The sequence below is a fragment of the Elephas maximus genome, chromosome 15, assembly GCF_024166365.1.
Source record: "Elephas maximus indicus isolate mEleMax1 chromosome 15, mEleMax1 primary haplotype, whole genome shotgun sequence".
NCBI lineage: Eukaryota > Metazoa > Chordata > Mammalia > Proboscidea > Elephantidae > Elephas > Elephas maximus.
Genome location: NC_064833.1, coordinates 93,709,009 through 93,728,644, shown reverse-complemented (window position 1 = coordinate 93,728,644; position 19,636 = coordinate 93,709,009).

Here is a 19,636-nt window from a genome sequence, read left to right as displayed (position 1 = left end):
TTAGATTTGGGTTACTGTTCTTATTAGGGTTAGGTTTAGGGATAAGTTTGGGGATAGCGTTAGGTTTATGGCTGGGGATACGGTTAAGGTTTAGGGTGAGGGTTAGGGTTAGGTTTAGAGTTAAGGTGAGGGTTTAGGGTAATTGTTATGGTTAGAGTTAGAGTTAGGCTTAGGGTTAGGGTGAAGTTTCAGTTAATAGTCAGGGTTAGGGTTTAGGTTAGAGTAGGGTTAAGGTTAGTGTTAGGGTTAGGTATAGGGTTAGGGTTCGGGTAGAGGTAAGCCTAGGGTTAAGGCTAGGTTTACGGTAAAGGGTAGGGCTAGGATAGGTTTAGGTTTAGAGTTAGAGTTAGAGTTAGTGCTAGAGTTTAGGGTTATGGTTAGGGTCAGGTTTAGAGTTATTTTTAGGGTTCGGGTAGAGTTAAGGTTAGGGTTAAGTTTAGGTTTAGAGTAAGGGTTAGGTTTAGGTCATGGTTAGGGCTAGGATGAGGGATAGGGTTAGTGTTAGGGAAAAGGTTAGGCATTCGTGGGAGGGTTAGTGTTAGGATTACAGTCTAACTGATGTTTTAGGGTTTTACAGTTAGGGTTTGGGTTAGAGTTAGGGTTAGGTTAAGCATTAGGGTTATGTCATGGTTAGGTTGAGGGCTAGGTTTAGGTTAAAGATAGGATTAGGTTGAGGGTTGGTGTTAGTTTTAGATGTTAGGGTGAGGGTTCGTGCTAGGTTCCCATTTAAGCTGGGTGTGTAGGGTAAGTTTTAGTGTTAGGATTAGGGTGAGAGTTAGAGTTAGGGTCAGGGTTAGGGTTAAGGTTAGGTTTAGGGTTAGGTTTATGGTTATTATTAGGGTTAGGGCCAGGGTTGGGGGAGATTTAGTGTTATGTTTAGTTTTAGGGTTAGGGTTAGGGTGAAGTTTATGTTAAGCGTGACGGTTAGGGTTAGAGGCTAGGGTTCATATTAGGGTCAGGGTTAGGCTTATGTTTAGGTTTAAGGTTAGCGTTAGGTTTAGTCTTAGTGTTAGTTTTGCTTAGGTTTAGGGTTTGAATGAATTTAGGGCAGGTTGTGGCTTATGGTTCGAGTGAAATTTTGGTTAAGGGTGAGGGTTCGGTTTAGGGTTAGTTTTAGAGTTAGGGTTAGTGGGTATGGTTAGGCTTAGGGTCAAGGTTAGTTTTAGGCTAAGGATTAGGGTTAGAGTTAGGGTTATGGGTTAGTGTTTCGGTTAGGTTTAGGGTAGGGTTATAATTAGGGTTAAGTTTACCTTTAGGGTAAGAGTTCGAGTTAAGTTTACAGTTAAGGTGAGGGTTTGGCATAAGTGTTACTGTTAGGGTTAGGTTTAGGTTAGGGCTAAGGTTAGGGTTAGATTTAGGGTTGGGGGTTAGGTTTAAGCTTATGAGAGGCTTAAAGTTAGGGTTAAGGTTAGGTTAGGGTTAGGGTCAGGGTTAGGATTAGGGTTAGGTTTAGGGCGAGGGTTAGGGTCAGAGTTATTGTAAGGGTTAGGTTTAGGGTCACAGTTGTGCCAAGGTTAAGGTTAGTGTTAGGTTTAGGGGTAGGGTTAGGGTTAAAGTTAGGGTTACCTTTACATTAGGGATAGCATGAAGTTTAAGATAGGGTGAGGGTTAGGGTTATGGCTAAGTTTTGGGTTAGTTTTCAGGTTAGTGTTAAGGTTATGTTTAGGGTTATGGTTAAGTTTACTGGTTCTTTTTAGTTTTAGGGTTAGGTTTTAGTTTAGGGTTAAGTTTAGCATTACGGTTAGGATTACAATTTCTGTTGGATGTTGTGGTTGTGGTGAGGGTTAGGTTTAGGGTTAGGGTTGGGTAGGGTTAGGATTATGGTTATGGATAGGTGTTTGGGGTTAGAGGTGTAGTTTAGAGTTTGGGTTTGGGCGACGGTTCCATTTAGGAATTGTGGTTCTTGTCATGGTTAGGTTCGATTTAGGGTTAGGGTTAGGTTTATCATTAGGCTTAAGGTTAGTGTTAGTGTTAGGGTGACAGGTTTAAGGTTTGGGTTAGGCTTTGGTGTTAGGGGTTAGGGTTTGGGTTAGGGTTAGGGTTATCATTAGGGCTCAAGAGTTTCAGGTGTTAGGGTTATGGTTAGGGATAGCATTAGCATTAGGGTTGTGGGATATGGTTAGTGGTTAGGGTGAGTGTTACGATTAGTTTTACGGTTAAGGTGAGGATTTAGGGTAAGTGTTATGATTAGAGTTAGGGTTAGGGTTAGGTGTAGGGTAAGACTTATGTTTTGGTCCAAGTTGAGGGTTAGAGTTAGTGTTCTGTTTTAGGTGCAAGGTTAGAGTTAGGGTTAGGGTTAGGATTAGGTCTAGGGTTAGGATTAGGATTAAGTCTAGGGTTAGGTTCAGGGCTATTGTAAGTGTTCGATTTAGGGTTACAGATGGACTAGCGTTATTGTTTGAGTTATGTTTAAGGTTAGCATTTGGTTTAGGTTTATGGTTAAGGTTAGGTTTAGGGTTTGGATGAATTTTAGGCTAGGGTGAGGTTTATTTTTATGGTTAGGGCTAGAGTTTGGGTTGTGTTCTGGTTAGTGGTAAGTTTAGGTTTAGGGTTCGGGTTACAGTTAGGCGTTATGTTTAGGGTTAGCATTAGGTTAGGTTTAGGCTTAGTCTGAAGTTTAGGTTAAGGGTGAGGGTTAGGATAAGCGTTAGCATTATAGATAGTGTTAGGCATTAGGTTTAGAGTGTTAGTTGTAGGTTTATGGTTAGGGTAAGCTTAAGTTTAGGGTTAATATTAGGGTTAGGGTTAGATTTGGGTTACTGTTCTTATTAGGGTTAGGTTTAGGGATAAGTTTGGGGATAGCGTTAGGTTTATGGCTGGGGATACGGTTAAGGTTTAGGGTGAGGGTTAGGGTTAGGTTTAGAGTTAAGGTGAGGGTTTAGGGTAATTGTTATGGTTAGAGTTAGAGTTAGGCTTAGGGTTAGGGTGAAGTTTCAGTTAATAGTCAGGGTTAGGGTTTAGGTTAGAGTAGGGTTAAGGTTAGTGTTAGGGTTAGGTATAGGGTTAGGGTTCGGGTAGAGGTAAGCCTAGGGTTAAGGCTAGGTTTACGGTAAAGGGTAGGGCTAGGATAGGTTTAGGTTTAGAGTTAGAGTTAGAGTTAGTGCTAGAGTTTAGGGTTATGGTTAGGGTCAGGTTTAGAGTTATTTTTAGGGTTCGGGTAGAGTTAAGGTTAGGGTTAAGTTTAGGTTTAGAGTAAGGGTTAGGTTTAGGTCATGGTTAGGGCTAGGATGAGGGATAGGGTTAGTGTTAGGGAAAAGGTTAGGCATTCGTGGGAGGGTTAGTGTTAGGATTACAGTCTAACTGATGTTTTAGGGTTTTACAGTTAGGGTTTGGGTTAGAGTTAGGGTTAGGTTAAGCATTAGGGTTATGTCATGGTTAGGTTGAGGGCTAGGTTTAGGTTAAAGATAGGATTAGGTTGAGGGTTGGTGTTAGTTTTAGATGTTAGGGTGAGGGTTCGTGCTAGGTTCCCATTTAAGCTGGGTGTGTAGGGTAAGTTTTAGTGTTAGGATTAGGGTGAGAGTTAGAGTTAGGGTCAGGGTTAGGGTTAAGGTTAGGTTTAGGGTTAGGTTTATGGTTATTATTAGGGTTAGGGCCAGGGTTGGGGGAGATTTAGTGTTATGTTTAGTTTTAGGGTTAGGGTTAGGGTGAAGTTTATGTTAAGCGTGACGGTTAGGGTTAGAGGCTAGGGTTCATATTAGGGTCAGGGTTAGGCTTATGTTTAGGTTTAAGGTTAGCGTTAGGTTTAGTCTTAGTGTTAGTTTTGCTTAGGTTTAGGGTTTGAATGAATTTAGGGCAGGTTGTGGCTTATGGTTCGAGTGAAATTTTGGTTAAGGGTGAGGGTTCGGTTTAGGGTTAGTTTTAGAGTTAGGGTTAGTGGGTATGGTTAGGCTTAGGGTCAAGGTTAGTTTTAGGCTAAGGATTAGGGTTAGAGTTAGGGTTATGGGTTAGTGTTTCGGTTAGGTTTAGGGTAGGGTTATAATTAGGGTTAAGTTTACCTTTAGGGTAAGAGTTCGAGTTAAGTTTACAGTTAAGGTGAGGGTTTGGCATAAGTGTTACTGTTAGGGTTAGGTTTAGGTTAGGGCTAAGGTTAGGGTTAGATTTAGGGTTGGGGGTTAGGTTTAAGCTTATGAGAGGCTTAAAGTTAGGGTTAAGGTTAGGTTAGGGTTAGGGTCAGGGTTAGGATTAGGGTTAGGTTTAGGGCGAGGGTTAGGGTCAGAGTTATTGTAAGGGTTAGGTTTAGGGTCACAGTTGTGCCAAGGTTAAGGTTAGTGTTAGGTTTAGGGGTAGGGTTAGGGTTAAAGTTAGGGTTACCTTTACATTAGGGATAGCATGAAGTTTAAGATAGGGTGAGGGTTAGGGTTATGGCTAAGTTTTGGGTTAGTTTTCAGGTTAGTGTTAAGGTTATGTTTAGGGTTATGGTTAAGTTTACTGGTTCTTTTTAGTTTTAGGGTTAGGTTTTAGTTTAGGGTTAAGTTTAGCATTACGGTTAGGATTACAATTTCTGTTGGATGTTGTGGTTGTGGTGAGGGTTAGGTTTAGGGTTAGGGTTGGGTAGGGTTAGGATTATGGTTATGGATAGGTGTTTGGGGTTAGAGGTGTAGTTTAGAGTTTGGGTTTGGGCGACGGTTCCATTTAGGAATTGTGGTTCTTGTCATGGTTAGGTTCGATTTAGGGTTAGGGTTAGGTTTATCATTAGGCTTAAGGTTAGTGTTAGTGTTAGGGTGACAGGTTTAAGGTTTGGGTTAGGCTTTGGTGTTAGGGGTTAGAGTTTGGGTTAGGGTTAGGGTTATCATTAGGGCTCAAGAGTTTCAGGTGTTAGGGTTATGGTTAGGGATAGCATTAGCATTAGGGTTGTGGGATATGGTTAGTGGTTAGGGTGAGTGTTACGATTAGTTTTACGGTTAAGGTGAGGATTTAGGGTAAGTGTTATGATTAGAGTTAGAGTTAGGGTTAGGTTTAGGGTAAGACTTATGTTTTGGTCCAAGTTGAGGGTTAGAGTTAGTGTTCTGTTTTAGGTGCAAGGTTAGAGTTAGGGTTAGGGTTAGGATTAGGTCTAGGGTTAGGATTAGGATTAAGTCTAGGGTTAGGTTCAGGGCTATTGTAAGTGTTCGATTTAGGGTTACAGATAGACTAGCGTTATTGTTTGAGTTATGTTTAAGGTTAGCGTTTGGTTTAGGTTTATGGTTAAGGTTAGGTTTAGGGTTTGGATAAATTTTAGGCTAGGGTGAGGTTTATTTTTATGGTTAGGGCTAGAGTTTGGGTTGTGTTCTGGTTAGTGGTAAGTTCAGGTTTAGGGTTCGGGGTACAGTTAGGGGTTATGTTTAGGGCTAGCGTTAGGTCAGGTTTAGGCTTAGTCTGAAGTTTAGGTTAAGGGTGAGGGTTAGGATAAGGGTTAGCATTATAGATAGTGTTAAGCGTTAGGTTTAGAGTGTTAGTTGTAGGTTTATGGTTAGGATAAGCTTAAGTTTAGGGTTAATATTAGGGTTAGGGTTAGATTTGGGTTACTGTTCTTATTAGGGTTAGGTTTAGGGATAAGTTTGGGGATAGCACTAGGTTTATGGTTGAGGATACGGTTAAGGTTTAGGGTGAGGGTTAGGGTTAGGTTTACAGTTAAGGTGAGGGTTTAGGGTAATTGTTATGGTTAGAGTTAGAGTTAGGCTTAGGGTTAGGGTGAATTTTCAGTTAATAGTCAGGGTTAGGGTTAAGGTTAGAGTAGGTTTAAGGTTAGCGTTAGATTTCGGTTAGGGTTAGGGTTTGGTTTAGGCTAAGGATTAATGTTAGGGTTAGGTTTTGTGTTAGGGTAGAGTTAGGGCTAGGGGTTATGGTTAGTTCTAAGTTTATGGTAGGCTTAAATTTCGGGTTAAATTTAGGTTAGGTTTAGGATCATGGCTAGGATTAGAATTAGGTTTAAGGCGAGGTTTAGGGTCAGAGTTATTGTAAGGGTTAAGTTTAGGGTTGCAGTTGGGCCAAGGTTAAGATTAGGGTTAGGTTTATGGGTAGGGTTAGGGTTAAAGTTAGGGTTAGCTTTAGGTTAGGGATAGGGTGAAGTTTAAGATAGGGTGCGGGTTAGGGTTATGGCTAAGTTTTGGGTTAGTTTTCGGGTTAGTGTTAAGGTTATGTTTAGGGTTAGGGTTAAGTTTACAAGTTCTGTTTAGTTTTAGTGTTAGGGTTAGATTTTATGTTAGGGTTAAGTTTAGTGTCACGGTTAGGGTTAGGGTTATGGTTGTGTTAGATGTTATGGTTGGGTGAGGGTTAGGTTTAGGGTTGGGTAGGGTTAGGATTATGGTTATGGTAAGGTGTTAAGTGTTAGAGGTGTAGTTTATTGTTAAGGTTTATGTGAGGATTCCGGTTAGGCATTGTCGTTTTGTCATGGTTAGGTTTGGTTTAGGATTATGGTTAGGTTTGTGATTAGGTTTCGGGTTATTGTTAGAGTTAGGGTGAGAGTTAGGGTTAAGGTTTGGGTTATGCTTTGGTGTTAGAGGTTAGGGTTAGGGTTTGGGTTAGGGTTAGGGTTATCATTAGGGCTCAGGGGTTTCAGGTTAGTGTTAGGGTTAGGGTTAGGGATAGCATTAGGGTTAGGGTTGATGGATACTTTTAGTGGTTAGAGTGAGGGTTGCGGTTAGTTTTACTGTTAAGGTGAGTGTTTAGGGTAAGTGTTATGATAGGGGTTAGAGTTAGGGTTAGGCTTAGGTTTAGGGTTAGGTGTAGGGTAAGATTTAGGTTTACGTCCAGGTTTATGGTTAGAGTTAGTGTTCTATTTAGGGTCAAGTTTAGAGCTATGGTTAAGATTAGGTCTAGGCTTAGGATTAGGTTTAGGTTTAGGTTCAGCGCTATTGTAAGGGTTAGGTTTAGGGTTACCAATGGACTAGCGTTATGGTTAGATTTAGGTTTTTGGGTAGGGTTTGGGTTTAGTTTAGGTTTACGGTTAAGGTTAGAGTTAGGGTTGGATGAAGTTTAGAATAGGGTGAGCGTTATTTTTATGGTTAGTGCTAGAGCTTGGGTTTGTGTTCAGGTTAGTGTTAAGGTTAGGTTTAGGGTTCGGGTTAGGTTTAGGGGTTATGTTTAGGGTTCAGATTAGGCTTACTTTTAGGGTTAGTGTAAAGTTTAGGTTAAGGGTGATTGTTAGGATAAGGGATAGGATTATAGATAGTGTTAGACGTTAGGTTTAGGGTGTTAGAGGTTGGTTTATGGTTAGGGTATTGTTAAGATTAGGGTTAAAGTTAGGGTTAGATTAGGGTTAGTGTTTGTATTAGGGTTAGGGATAAGTTTGGGGGTAGCCTTAGGTTTAGGTTTGGTGATACAGTTAAGGGCTACGGTGAGGGTTAGGTTTAGGTTTACAGTTAAGGTGAGAGCTTAGGGTAATTGTTATGGTTAGTGTTAGAGTTAGAGTTAGCCTTAGGATTAGGGTAAAGTTTCAGTTAATAGTGAGGGTTAGGATTAAGGTTAGTGTTAGGGTTAGGTTGGGGTAAGGTCAGGGTTAAGGCTAGGTTTACGGTAAAGGGTTGGGGTAGGGTTAGGTTTAGAGTTATTGTTAGGTTTAGGGTTAGGGTTAGGGTAGAGTTATGGTTAGGGTTATGTTTAGGGTTAGGGTAAGGGTTAGGTTTACGTCAGGGTTAGGGTTAGAATGAGATATAGGCCTAGGGTTAGGGAAAGGGTTAGGGGTTCATGTGAGAGTTAGTGTTAGGTTTACAGTTAAGTTGATGTTTTAGGGTGTTACGGTTAGGGTTAGGGTTAGAATTATGGTTAGGGTTAAGTTTAGGGTTAGGGCTAGAGTTAGGGGATAGTTCAGGGTTAGGTTTAGTTTTAGGTTTATGGTTAGGCTTAAGTTTAGGGTGAAGCTTAGGTTAAGGATGAGTGTTAGGGTTAGGGTTTGTTGTTTGTGTTAAGGTTAGAGTTAGGTTTAGGGTCAGGTTTAGGGTTAAAATTAGTTTTAGCTTTAGTTTAGGGATAGGGTGAAGTTTAAGATTGGGGGAGGGTTAGGGTTTTGGCTAAGGTTTGGGTTCGTTTTCAGGTTAGTGTTAAGGTTAGGGTTAGGGTTAGGGTTAAGTTTACGGGTTCTGTTTAGTTTTATGGTTAGGGTTAGATTTTAGGTTAGGGTTAAGTTTAGTGTTACGGTTAGGGTTAGGGTTACCGTTTGTGTTAGGTGTTGTGGTTGGGGGTAACATTAGGTTTAGGGTTGGGGATATGGTTAAGGGCCCTGTATAGGGATTGAGGATATGGGACATAAAAGGCAGAGACCTATATAGGGAGTGAGGAGGTGGGAGAGACCAGGCAGGGACCTGTGTAGGTCCTGAGGAGGTGGGAGAGACCAGGCAGGGTTCTGTGTAGGGAGTGAGAAGGTGGGAGAGACCAGGCAGGGCCCTATGTAGGGAGTGAGGACACAGGAGAGAACAGGCAGAGACTTGTGTAGGGATTGAGGAGGTGGGAGAGACCAGGCAAAGACCTGTGAAGGGATTGAGGAGGCCAGAGAGACCTGGCGGGGCCCTGTGTAGGGAGAGATTATCTTAGAAAGAAGAGGCAGAGACCTGTGTAGGGATTGAGAAGGTGGAGAGACCAGGCAGTGCCCTGTGTAGGGAGTGAGGAGGTGGGAGAGACCAGGTAGGACCTTGTGTACAGAGTGAGGATGTGGGAGAGACCAGGCAGGGCTGTGTGTAGGCAGTAAGGAGGTGGAGACACCAGGCAGTGCTCTGTGTAGGGAGTGAGGAGGTAGGAGAGATCATCAGGGCCCTGTGCAGGGAGTGAGGAGGTGGGAGAGACCAGGGAGGGCCCTGTGTACGGAGTGAGGAGGTGGGAGAAACAAGCCAGGTTCTTGTGTAGTGAGTGAGGAGATGGGAGACACCAGGCAGAGCCCTGTATAGGGAGTGAGGAGATGGGAGAGAACAAGCACAGCCCTGTGTAGGGAGTGAGAAGGAAGATAACAGCCAGAAACACAGTGCAGGGACTGAGGAGGTGGGAGAGATAAGGCAGGACCCTGTGTAGGGAGTGAGGATGTGGGAGAAACCAGGCAGGGCCCTGTAGAAAGTAAGGAGTTGGAGCTACCAGGCAGGGCCTTGTTTAGGGAGTGAGAAGGTGGGAGAGGAGAGGCAGAGCCCTGCATAGGGAGTTAGGAGGTGGGATTGAATGGGCAGGACCCTGTGTAGGGTGTGACGAGGGGGGAGATTCCAGGAAGGGCCCTTTGTAGGGAGTAAGATGTTGGAAGAGACCAGGGAGAGTCCTGTGTAGGGAGTGAGGATGTGGGAGAGACCAGGCAGGGCCCTGTGTAGGGCCTGCGGAGGTTAGAAATAAGAGGCAGGGCCCTGAGTAGGGAGTGAGGGGGTGGGAGAGAACAGGGAGGGCCCTGTCTAGGGATTGAAGAGGTGGGAGAGAAGAGGCAGAGACCGTTGTAGGGAATGAGGAGGTGGGAGAAACCATGCAGAGATCTGTGTAGGAATGGAGAAAGTGGGAGGGACCAGTTAGGGCCCTGTGTATGTAGTCAGGATGTGAGAGAGAGGAGGCAGGGCCCTGTGTGCATTGAGGATGTGGGAGAGGCCAGGCAGGGCCCTGTATAGGGAGTGTGGAGGTGGGAGGGAGCAGTCAGAGACCTGTGTAGGGAGTGAGGAGATGGCAGAGACCAGGCAGGGCCCTGTCTAGGGAGTGAGGAGTTGGAAGAGACCAGGCAGAGACCTGTATACTGAGTCTGGAGGTGAGAAAGAACAGGCAGGACTGTGTTTAGCAAGTGAGGTGGTGAGAGAGAATAGGCAGAAACTTGTGTAGGGCGTGAGAAGATGGAAGACAGCAGGCAGGGCCCTGTGTAGGGAGTGAAGAGGTGGGAGAACCATTCAGAGACCTGAATAGGGAGTGAGGAGTTGGGAGAGACCAGGCAGGGCTCTGTGTAGGGAGTGAGGAGGCCAGAGATCAGGCAAGTCCCTTTGTATGGAGTAAGGATGTGGGAGAGACCAGGCAGGGCCCTGTGCAGGGAGTGAGGAGGTAGGAGAGACAAGGCAGGGTCTGGTGTAGGGAGTGAGGAGGTGGGAAAGAACAGGCAGAAACCTGTGTATGGAGTGAGAAGATGGGAGACACTAGCCAGGGCCCTGTGTAGGGAGTGAAGAGGAGGGAGAACAAGGCAGAGTCCTGCGTAGAGAGTGAGGAAGTGGGAGAGGACGAGCAGAGCCCTGCTTAGGGAGTGAGGATGTGGGAGAGACAAGGCAGGGCTCTGTGTAAGGTGTGATGAGGTGGGAGAGACTAGGCAGGACCCTGCTAGGGGTTATTGATATCATAAGGGTTAGGTTTAGGGTTAGGGTAGGGGTAAGGTTAGGGTAAAGGCTAGGTTTACAGTAAAGAGTGGGGCTAGGTTAGGGTTAGGGTTAGGTTTAGAGTTAGAGTTAGCACTAGGGTTTAGAGTTACGGTTAGGGTCAGGTTTAGAGTTATTGTTAGGGTTAGGGTTATGGTAAAGTTAAGGTTAGGGTTGAGTTTATGGTTAGAGTAAGGGTTCAGTTTAGGTCAGGATTAGGGCTAGGATGAGGGATAGGGTTAGGGTTAGGGAAAGAGTTAAGGGTCCGTGTGAGGGTTAGTGTTAGGTTTACAGTTAAGCTGATGTTTTAGGGTGTTATGGTTGGGGTAGGGTTAGAGTTAGTGTTAGGTTTAGGGTTAGGCTAGAGTTAGAGGATAATTTAGGGTTAGGTTTAGTTTTAGGGTTAGGATTAGGCTTAGGTTTAGGGTGAAGTTTAGGTTAAGGGAGAGGGTTAGGTTTTGGTGTTTGGGTTAAGGTTAGGTTTAGGTTTTGGGTTAGGCTCAGTGTTAGGTAGGGTTAGGTGTTTGGGTTAATGTTAGGATCAAGTGTAGGGTTAGGTTTAGGGTCAGGTTTAGGGTTAGGTTTAGGGTTAGTGTTAGTGTTCGGTTTAGGGTTGGGTGTAGGTTGAAGTTTAAGTTAAGGGTGAGGATTGAGTTTAGGCTTATCTTTAGGGGTTAGGGTTAGGGTTAAGGTTAGGATTAAGTTTAGGGTTAAGGTTAGTTTTAGAGTTATTGTTAGGGTAAATGTTAGGGTTAAGTTATAGTTAGGTTTAGCACTAGGTTAAGGTTAGAGATAGGGTTAGGTTAAGGGTTGGGATTCGGTTTAGATGTTAGGGTGAGTGTTAGTGCTAGGTTTCCATTTAAGCTGAGTGTGTAGGGTCAGTTTTAGGGTTAAGATTATGGTTAGAGTTAGAGTTAGGGTCAGGGTTAGGGTTAAGTTTAGGGTTAGGGTTAGGTGAGGGTTTAGGGTAATTGTTATGGTTAGGGTTAGAGTTAGGGTTAGGGTTAAGTTTGAGTTAATAGTGAGGGTTACAGCTAAGGTTAGAGTTAGGGTAAGGTTAGTGTTAGGGTTAGGTTTAGGGTTTGGGTTAAGGTATGGGTAAGGTTAGGGTTAAGGCTAGGTTCACGGTAAAGGGTAAGGCTAGGTTAGGATTAGGGCTAGGTTTAGAATTAGAGTTAGTGCTAGGGTTTACTGTTAGGGTTAGGGTCAGGTTTAGAGTTATTGTTAGGTTTAGGATTAGGGTTAGTGTAGAGTTAAGGTTAGGGTTAGGTTTAGGGTTAGGGTAAGTTTTAGGTTTAGGTCAGGGTTAGGGTTATGATGAGGGATAGGGTTAGGGAAAGGGCTAGGGGTTCGTGTGAGGGTTAGTGTTAGGTTTACATTAAGCTGATGTTTTAGGGTGTTACAGTTAGAGTTAGGGTTAGAGTTACGGTTAGGGTTAGGTTTAGGATTAGAGTTAGAATTAGGGGATAGTTAAGGGTTAAGTTTATTTTTAGGGTTAGTGTTAGGCTTAGTTTTAGGGTGAAGTTTCGGTTAAGGATGAGGGTTAGGGTTAGGGTTTGGTCTTTGGGTTAAGGTTAGGGTTAGGTTTAAGCTTAGTGTTAGGTTTAGGGTTCGGTGTTTGGGTTAATGTTAGGGTCAGGTTTAGGGTTAGGTTTTGGGTTAGGGTTCGGTTTAGGGTTAGGGTTGGGCCAGGGTGAAGTTTAAGTTAAGGGTGAGGGTTGATCTTAGGGTTAGCATTAGGGGTTAGGGTTAGGGTTAATGTTAGGATTAAGTTTAGGGTTAAGGTAGGTTTAGAGTTAGGTTAGGTTTAGTGTTAGTGTTAAGTCATGGTTAGTTTTAGGGCTAGGTTAAGGTTAGAGATAGGGTTAGGTTAAGTGTTGGGGTTAGGTTTTGATGTTAGTGTGAGGGTTAGTGCTAGATTTCCATTTAAGCTGAGTGTTTCGGTAAGTTTTAGGGTTAGAATAAGGGTTTGAGTTAGAGTTAGGGTCAGGGTTAGGGTTACGTTTAGGGTTAGGTTTATGGTTAGGATTAGGGTTAGGGTCAGGGTTAAGGGGAGATTTAGTGTCATATTTAGTTTTAGGGTTAGGTTTGAGGTGAAGTTTATGTTAAGTGAGAGGATTAGGGTTAGGAGTTAGGGTTCAGGTTAGGGTCAGGGTTAGGGTTCAGGTTAGGGTCAGGGTTAGGGTTAGGGTTAGGTTTAGGTTTAGGGTTAGGGTTAGGGTTAGGGTTAGTGTTAGTGTTAGTGTTAGTTTTGTTTAGGGTTAGGGTTTGAATGAAGTTAGTGTAGGCTTAGGGTTATTAGGGTGAAATTTTGGTTAAGGATTAGGGTTCGGCTTAGGGTTACGTTTAGAGTAGGGTCAGTGGTTAGGGTTAGGTTTAGGGTTAAGTTTAGTTTTAGGCTAAGGATTAGGGTTAGAGTTAAGGTTAGGTTTAAGTTTATGGTAGGCTTAAAGTTAGGGTTAAGGTTAGTTTAGGGTTAGGGTCAGGGTTTGGAGTAGAATTAGGTTTAGGGCGAGGGTGGGGGCAGAGTTATTGTAAGTGTTAGGTTTAGGGTTACAGGTGGGCCAAGGTTAAGGTTAGGGTTAGGTTTTGGGGTAGGGTTAGGGTTAAAGTTAGGGTTAACTTTAGGTTAGGGATAGGGTGAAGTTTAAGATAAGGTGAAGGTTAGGGTTATGGCTAAGGTTTGGGCTTGTTTTCAGGTGATTGTTAAGGTTATGTTTAGCGTTAGGGTTAAGTTTAGGGGTTGTGTTTAGTTTTAAGGTTATGGTTAGATTTTAGCTTAAGGTTAAGTTTAGTGATATAGTTAGGTTTAGGGTTATGGTTGTGTTAGGCGTTGTGGTTGGGTGAGGGTTAGGTTTAGGGTTAGGGTTGGGTAGGGTTAGGATTAGGTTTATGGTAAGGTGTTAGGTGTTAGAGGTGTAGTTTAGGGTTAGGGTTTGTGTGAGGGTTCCGGTTAGGCATTGTGGTTCTGGTCATGGTTAGGTTTGGTTTTGAGTTAGGGTTAGGTTTATGATTAGGTTTCGGGTTAGTGTTAGAGTTAGGGTTAAGGTTTGGGTTAGGCTTTGGTGTTAGGGGTTAGAGTTTGGGTTAGGGTTAGGGTTATCGTTAGGTCTCAAAGGTTTCAGGTTAGCGTTAGTGTTAGGTTTAGGGATAGCTTTAGGGTTATTGTTTGGGGAACCGTTAGGGGTTAGGGTGAGGGCTACGGTTAGTTTTACAGTTAAGGTGAGGGTTTAGGGTGAGTGTTCTGATTAGGTTTAGACATAAATTTAGGGTTAGGTTTAGGGTTAGGTGTAGGGTAAGTTTTAGGTTTACATCCAATTTTAGGCTTAGAGTTAGTGTTCTATTTAGGATCAAGGTTAGAGTTAGGGTTAGGGTTAGGATTAGGTCTATGGTTAGGATTAGGTTAAGGGTTAGGTTCAGGTCTATTGGAAAGCTTAGTTTTAGGGCTACAGGTGGACTAGCGTTACGGTTAGAGTTAGGTTTAAGGTTAGGGTTTGGGTTAGCTTTAGGTTTAGGGTTAAGGTTAGGGTTAGGGTTTGGATGAAGTTTAGGATATGGTAAGGGTTAGTGTTACGGTTAGCCTTAGGGTTCAGGTTAGTGTTAGGGGTTAGTTAAGGATTAGTGTTACTTTTAGGTTTAGGGTTAGCGTGAAGTTTAGGTTAAGGGTGAGGGTTAGGATAAGGTTTAGGATTAGGGTTAGGATTATAGTTAGTGTTAGAGGCTAGGTTTAGAGTGTTAGAGTTAGGTTTATGGTTAGGGTAGGGTTAAGTTTAGGGTTACGGTTAGGATTAGGGATAGCTCTAGGTTTAGGGATGGGGATACGGTTCGGGTTTAGGGTGAGGGTTTGGGTTAGGGTGAGTTTTAGATTTACAGTTAAGGTGAGGGTTTAGTGTTATTGTTATGGTTATGGTTAGAGTTAGGGTTAGGGTGAAGTTTCAGTTAATAGTGAGAGTTACGGCTAAGGTTAGAGTTAGGGTAAGGTTAGTGTTAGGGTTAGTGTTAGGGTAGGGGTAAGGTTAGGGTTAAGGCTAGGTTTACAGTAAAGGTTAGGGCTAGGTTAGGGTTAGGTTTAGAGTTAGAGTTAGTGCTAGCGTTTACTGTTAGGGTTAGGGTCAGGTTTAGAGTTATTGTTAGGTTTAGGATTAGGGTTAGGATAGATTTAAGGTTAGGGTTAAGTTTAGGGTTAGGGTAAGGGTTAGGTTTAGGTCAGGGTTAGGGTTATGATGAGGGATAGGGTTAGGGTTAGGGAAAGGGCTAGGGGTTCGTGTGAGGGTTAGTGTTAGGTTTACATTAAGCTGATGTTTTAGGGTGTTACTGTTAGTGTTAGTTTTAGAGTTAAGGTTACGGTTAGGGTTAGGTTTTGGGTTAGGGCTAGAGTTAGGGGATAGTTAAGCGTGAGGTTTAGTTTTAGGGTTACGGTTATGGTTAGGCTTAGGTTTAGCGTGATGTTTAGGTTAAGGATGAGGGTTAGGGTTAGGTTTAGGGTTAGACTTAGTGTTAGGTTTAGGGTTAGTTGTTTGGGTCAATATCAGGGTCAGGTTTAGGGTTAGGTTTAGGGTTAGGGTTCGGTTTAGGGTTAGGTCTAGGGCTAGGGTGAAGTTTAAGTTAAGGGTGAGGGTTGAGCTTAGGGTTAGCGTTAGTGGTTAGGGTTAGGGTTAAGGTTAGGTTTAGAGTTAGGATTAGGGTTAGTGTTAGGGTTAAGTCATGGTTAGGTTTAGGGCTAGGTTAAGGTTAGAGATAGGGTTAGCTTAAGGGCTGGGGTTAGGTTTAGATGTTAGTGTGAGGGTTAGTGCTAGATTTCCATTTAAGCTGAGTGTGTAGGGTAAGTTTTAGGGTTAGGATTTGGATTAGGGTTAGAGTTAGGTTCAGGGTTAGGGTTAAGTTTAGCGTTAGGGTTAAGTTTAGGGTTGGAGTCAGGGTTGGGGGAGATTTAGTGTTATGTTCAGTTTTAGGGTTAAGGTTAGGGTGAAGTTTATTTAAGCGAGACGGTTAGGGTTAGGGGTTAGGGTTCAGGTTAGTTTCAGGGTTAAGTTTCGGGTTAGGGTTAATGTTAGTGTTAGTTTTGCTTAGGGTTAGGGTTTGAATGAAGTTAGGGTAGGTTTAGGCTTATGGTTAGGGTGAAATTTTGGTTAAGGGTGAGGGTTCGGCTTAGGGTTAGGGTTAGGGGTTAGTGTTTCAGTTAGGTTTAGGGTAGAGTTATAATTAGGGTTAAGTTTCGGGTTAGGGTAAGAGTTAGAGTTACATTTACAGTTAAGGTGAGGGTTTTGGGTAAGTGTTACGGTTAGGGTTAGGGTTAGGCTTAGTGTTAGGGTTAGGTTTAATTTTATTGCAGGCTTAAAATTAGGGTTAAGGTTAGGTTAGGGTTAGGGTCAGGGTTAGGATTTGAATTAGGTTTAGGGCGAGGGTTAGGGTCAGAGTTATTGTAAGGGTTAGGTTTAGGGTTACAGGTGGGCCAAAGTTAAGGTTAAGGCTAGGTTTAGGGGTAGGGTTAGGGTTAAAGTTAGGGTTCGCTTTAGGTTAGGGATAGGGTGAAGTTTAAGATAGGGTGTCGGTTAGGGTTAGGGTTATGGCTAAGCTTTGGGTTTGTTTTCAGGTTAGCGTTAAGGTTATGTTTAGGGTTAGGGTTAAGTTTAGGGGTTGCGTTTAGTTTTAGGGTTAGTGTTAGATTTTAGGTTAGGGTTAAGTTTAGTTTTACGGTTAGGGTTAGGGTTATGGTTGTGTTAGGCGTTGTGGTTGGGGTGAGGGTTAGGTTTAGGGTTAGGGTTGGGTAGTGTTAGGATTATGGTTATGGTAAGGTGTTTGGGGATAGAGCTGTAGTTTAGGGTTAGGGTTTAGGGGAGGGTTCGGGTTAGGCATTGTGGTTCTGGTCATGGTTAGGTTTGGTTTAGGGTTAGGGTTAGGTTTATGATTAGGTTTCGGGTTAGTGTTAGAGTTAGGGTTAAGGTTTGGGTTAGGCTTTGGTGTTGGGGTTAGGGTTTGGGTTAGGGTTAGGGTTACCATTGGGGCTCAGGGGTTTCAGGTTAGGGTTAGGGTTAGGGATAGCATTAGGTTTAGGTTTTGTGGGATACGCTTAGGGGTTAGGGTGAGGGTTATGGTTAGTTTTACAGTTTAAGTGAGGGTTTAGGGTAAGTGTTACGATTAGGGTTAGAGTTAGAGTTAGGGTTAGGTTTAGGGTTAGGGTGAGGTGTAGGGTAAGATTTAGTTTTAGGTCCAAGTTGAGGTTTAGAGTTAGTGTTCTATTTAGGGTCAAGGTTAGAGTTAGGGTTAGGATTAGGATTAAGGTTAGGGTTAGGTTCAGGACTATTGTAAGTGTTCGGTCTAGGCTTACAGATGCACTAGCATTATTGTTAGAATTAGGTTTAAGGTTAGAGTTTGGGTTAGGTTTAGGTTAAGGTTAGAGTTAGGGTTTGGATGAAGTTTAGGATAGGTTGCGGGTTATTTTTATGGTTAGGGCTAGAGTTTGGGTTTGTGTTCAGGTTAGTGTTAAGGTTAGTTTTAGGGTTTGGTTAGGGTTAGGGGTTATGTTTAGGGTTAGCGTTAGATTAGGTTTAGGGTGAGTGTGAAGTTGAGGTTAAGGGTGAGGGTTATAATAAGGGTTAGGATTATAGACAGTGTAAGACGTTAGGTTTAGGGTGTTAGGGTTAGTTTTATGGTTAGGGTAGAGTTAAGTTTAGGGTTAACATTAGAGTTAGGGTTAGATTACGGTTACTGTTTGTATTAGGGTTAGGGTTAGGGATAAATTTTGGCATAGCGTTAGGTTTAGGGTTGGGGATATGGTTAAGGGTTAGGGTGAGGGTTAGGCTTAGGTTTACAGTTAAGGTGAGGCTTTAGGGTAATTTTTATGGTTAGGGCTAGAATTAGAGTTAGGCTTAGGGTTAGGGTGAAGTTTCAGTCAATAGTCAGGGATAGGGTAAATATCAGAGTAGGGTTAAAGTTAGTGTTAGGGTTAGGTATAGGGTTAGGGTTCGGGTAGGGTTAAGGCTAGGTTTAAGTCTAGGTTTACGGTAAAGGGTAGGGCTAGGTTAGGGTTAGGTTTAGAGTTAGAGTTAGTGCTAGGGTTTAGGGTTAGGGTTAGGGTCAGGTTTAGAGTCATTTTTAGGGTTAGGCTTATGGTAGAGTTAAGGTTAGGGTTAAGTTTAGGGTTAGAGTAAGGGTTAGTTTTAGGTCAGGGTTAGCACTAGGGTGAGGGATAGGGTTAGGATTAGGGAAAGGGTTAGGGGTTCGTGTGAGGGTTAGTGTTAGGTTTACAGGTAAGCTAATGTTTTAGGGTGTTACGGTTAGGTTTAGGGTTAGAGTTAGGGTTAGGCTAGAGTTAGGGGATAGTTTAGGGTTAGGTTTAGTTTTAGGGTCATGGTCAGGCTTAGGTTTAGGGTGAAGTTTAGGTTAAGGATGAGGGTTAAGGTTAGGGTCAGGCTTAGTGTTAGAGTTAGGTGTTTGCGTGAATGGTAGGATCAGGTTTAGGGTTAGGGTTAGTGTCCGGTTTAGGGTTAGGGTTAGGGTGAAGCTTAAGTTAAGGATGAGGGTTGAGCTTAGGGTTAGCGTTAGGGGTTAGGGTTACGTTTAAGGTTAGGATTAAGTTTAGGGTTAAGGTTAGGTTTAGAGTTAGGGTTAGGGTAAGTGTTCGGGTTAAGTCATGTTTAGGTTTAGGGGTAATTCAGGTTAAAGACAGGGTTAGGTTCAGGGTTGGTGTTAGGTTTAGATGTTAGGGTGAGGATTAGAGCTAGGTTTCCATTTAACCTGAGTATGTAGGGTCAATTTTAGTGTTAGAGTTGGAGTTAGGGTCAGGGTTAGGGTTAAGTTTAGGGTTAGGGTTAGGTTTATGGTTAGGAATAGCGTTAGGGTCAGGGTTGGGGGCGATTTAGTGTAATTTTTAGTTTTAGAGTTAGGGTTAGGGTGAAGTTTATGTTAAACGTGACGTTACGGTTAGTGGTTAGGGTTCAGTTTAGGGTCAGGATTAGGGTTAGGTTTAGGTTTAGGGTTAGGGTCAGTTTTACTGTTAGTGTTAGTTTTGCTTAGGTTTAGGGTTTGAATGGAGTAGGGTAGGTTTAGGGTTATGGTTAGGGTGAAATTTTGGTTAAGGGTGAGGGTTCGGTTTAGGGTTAGGGTTAGTGGTTAGGGTTAGGCTTAGGGTTAAGGTTAGTTTTAGTCTAAGGATTAGGCTTAGAGTTAGGGTTAGGGGTTAGTGTTTTGGTTCGGTTTAGGGTAGGGTTATAATTAGGGTTAAGATTAGGGTTAAGGTAAGAGTTAGAGTTACGTTTACAGTTAAGGTGAGGGTTTTGCATAAGTGTTACGGTTAGGGTTAGGGTTAGGGCTGAGTTAGGGTTAGAGTTAGGTTTAGGGGTTAGGGTTAGGTTTAAGTTTATGGTAGGCTTAAAGTGAGGGTTAAAGTTAGGTTAGGGTAAGGGTCAGGATTATAATTAGGATTAGGTTTAGGGTGAGGGTTTGGGTCAGAGTTATTGTAAGGGTTAGGTTTAGGGTTACAGGTTTGCTGAGGTTAAGGTTAAGGTTAGGTTTATGGGTAGGGTTTGGGTTAAAGTTAGGGTTAGGTTTAGGGTTGGGGATATGGTTAAGGGCTAGGGTGACGGTTAGGGTTAGGTTTACAGTTAAGGTGAGGTTTTAGGTTAATTGTTATGGTTTTTAGGTTAATTGTTATGGTTAGAGTTAGGGTTAGGGTTAGGATGAAGTTTCAGTTAATAGTGAGGGTTAGGGTTAGAGTTAGGGTTAAGGTCAGTGTTAGGGTTAGGTTAAGTTTAGGGTTAGGGTAGGGTTAAGGTTAGGGTTAAGGCTAGGTTTAAGGTAAAGGTTAGGGTTAGGTTAGGGTTAGGGTTAGGTTTAGAGTTAGTGCTAGGGTTTAGAGTTAGGGTTAGGGTCAGGTTTAGAGTTATTGCTAGGTTTAGGTTTGGGGTTAAGGTAGAGTTACGGTTAGGGTTAAGTTTAGGATTAGGGTAAGGGTTAGGTTTAGGTCAGGGTTAGGGTTAGGATTAGGGATAAAGTTAAGGTTGTGGAAAGGGTTAGGGGTTCCTGTGAGGGTTAGTGTTAGGTTCACAGTTAAGCTGATGTTTTAGAGTCTTACGGTTAGGGTTAGGGTTAGATTTAGGGTTAGTTTTAGGTTTCGGTTTAGGGCTAGAGTCAGGGGAGAGTTCATGGTTAGTTAATTTTAGGATTAAGGTTAGGTTTAGGTTTAGGGTGAAGTTGAGGTTACAGATGAGGGTTAAGGTTAGTGTTAGGGTTAGGTGTTTGGGTTAATGTTAGGGTCAGGATTAGGGTTAGGTTTAGGGTTAGCTTAGGGTTCAGTTCAGGGTTAGGTTTAGGGTGCAGTTTAAGTCAAGGGTGAGCGTTGAACTTAGGGTTAGTGTTAAGGGTTA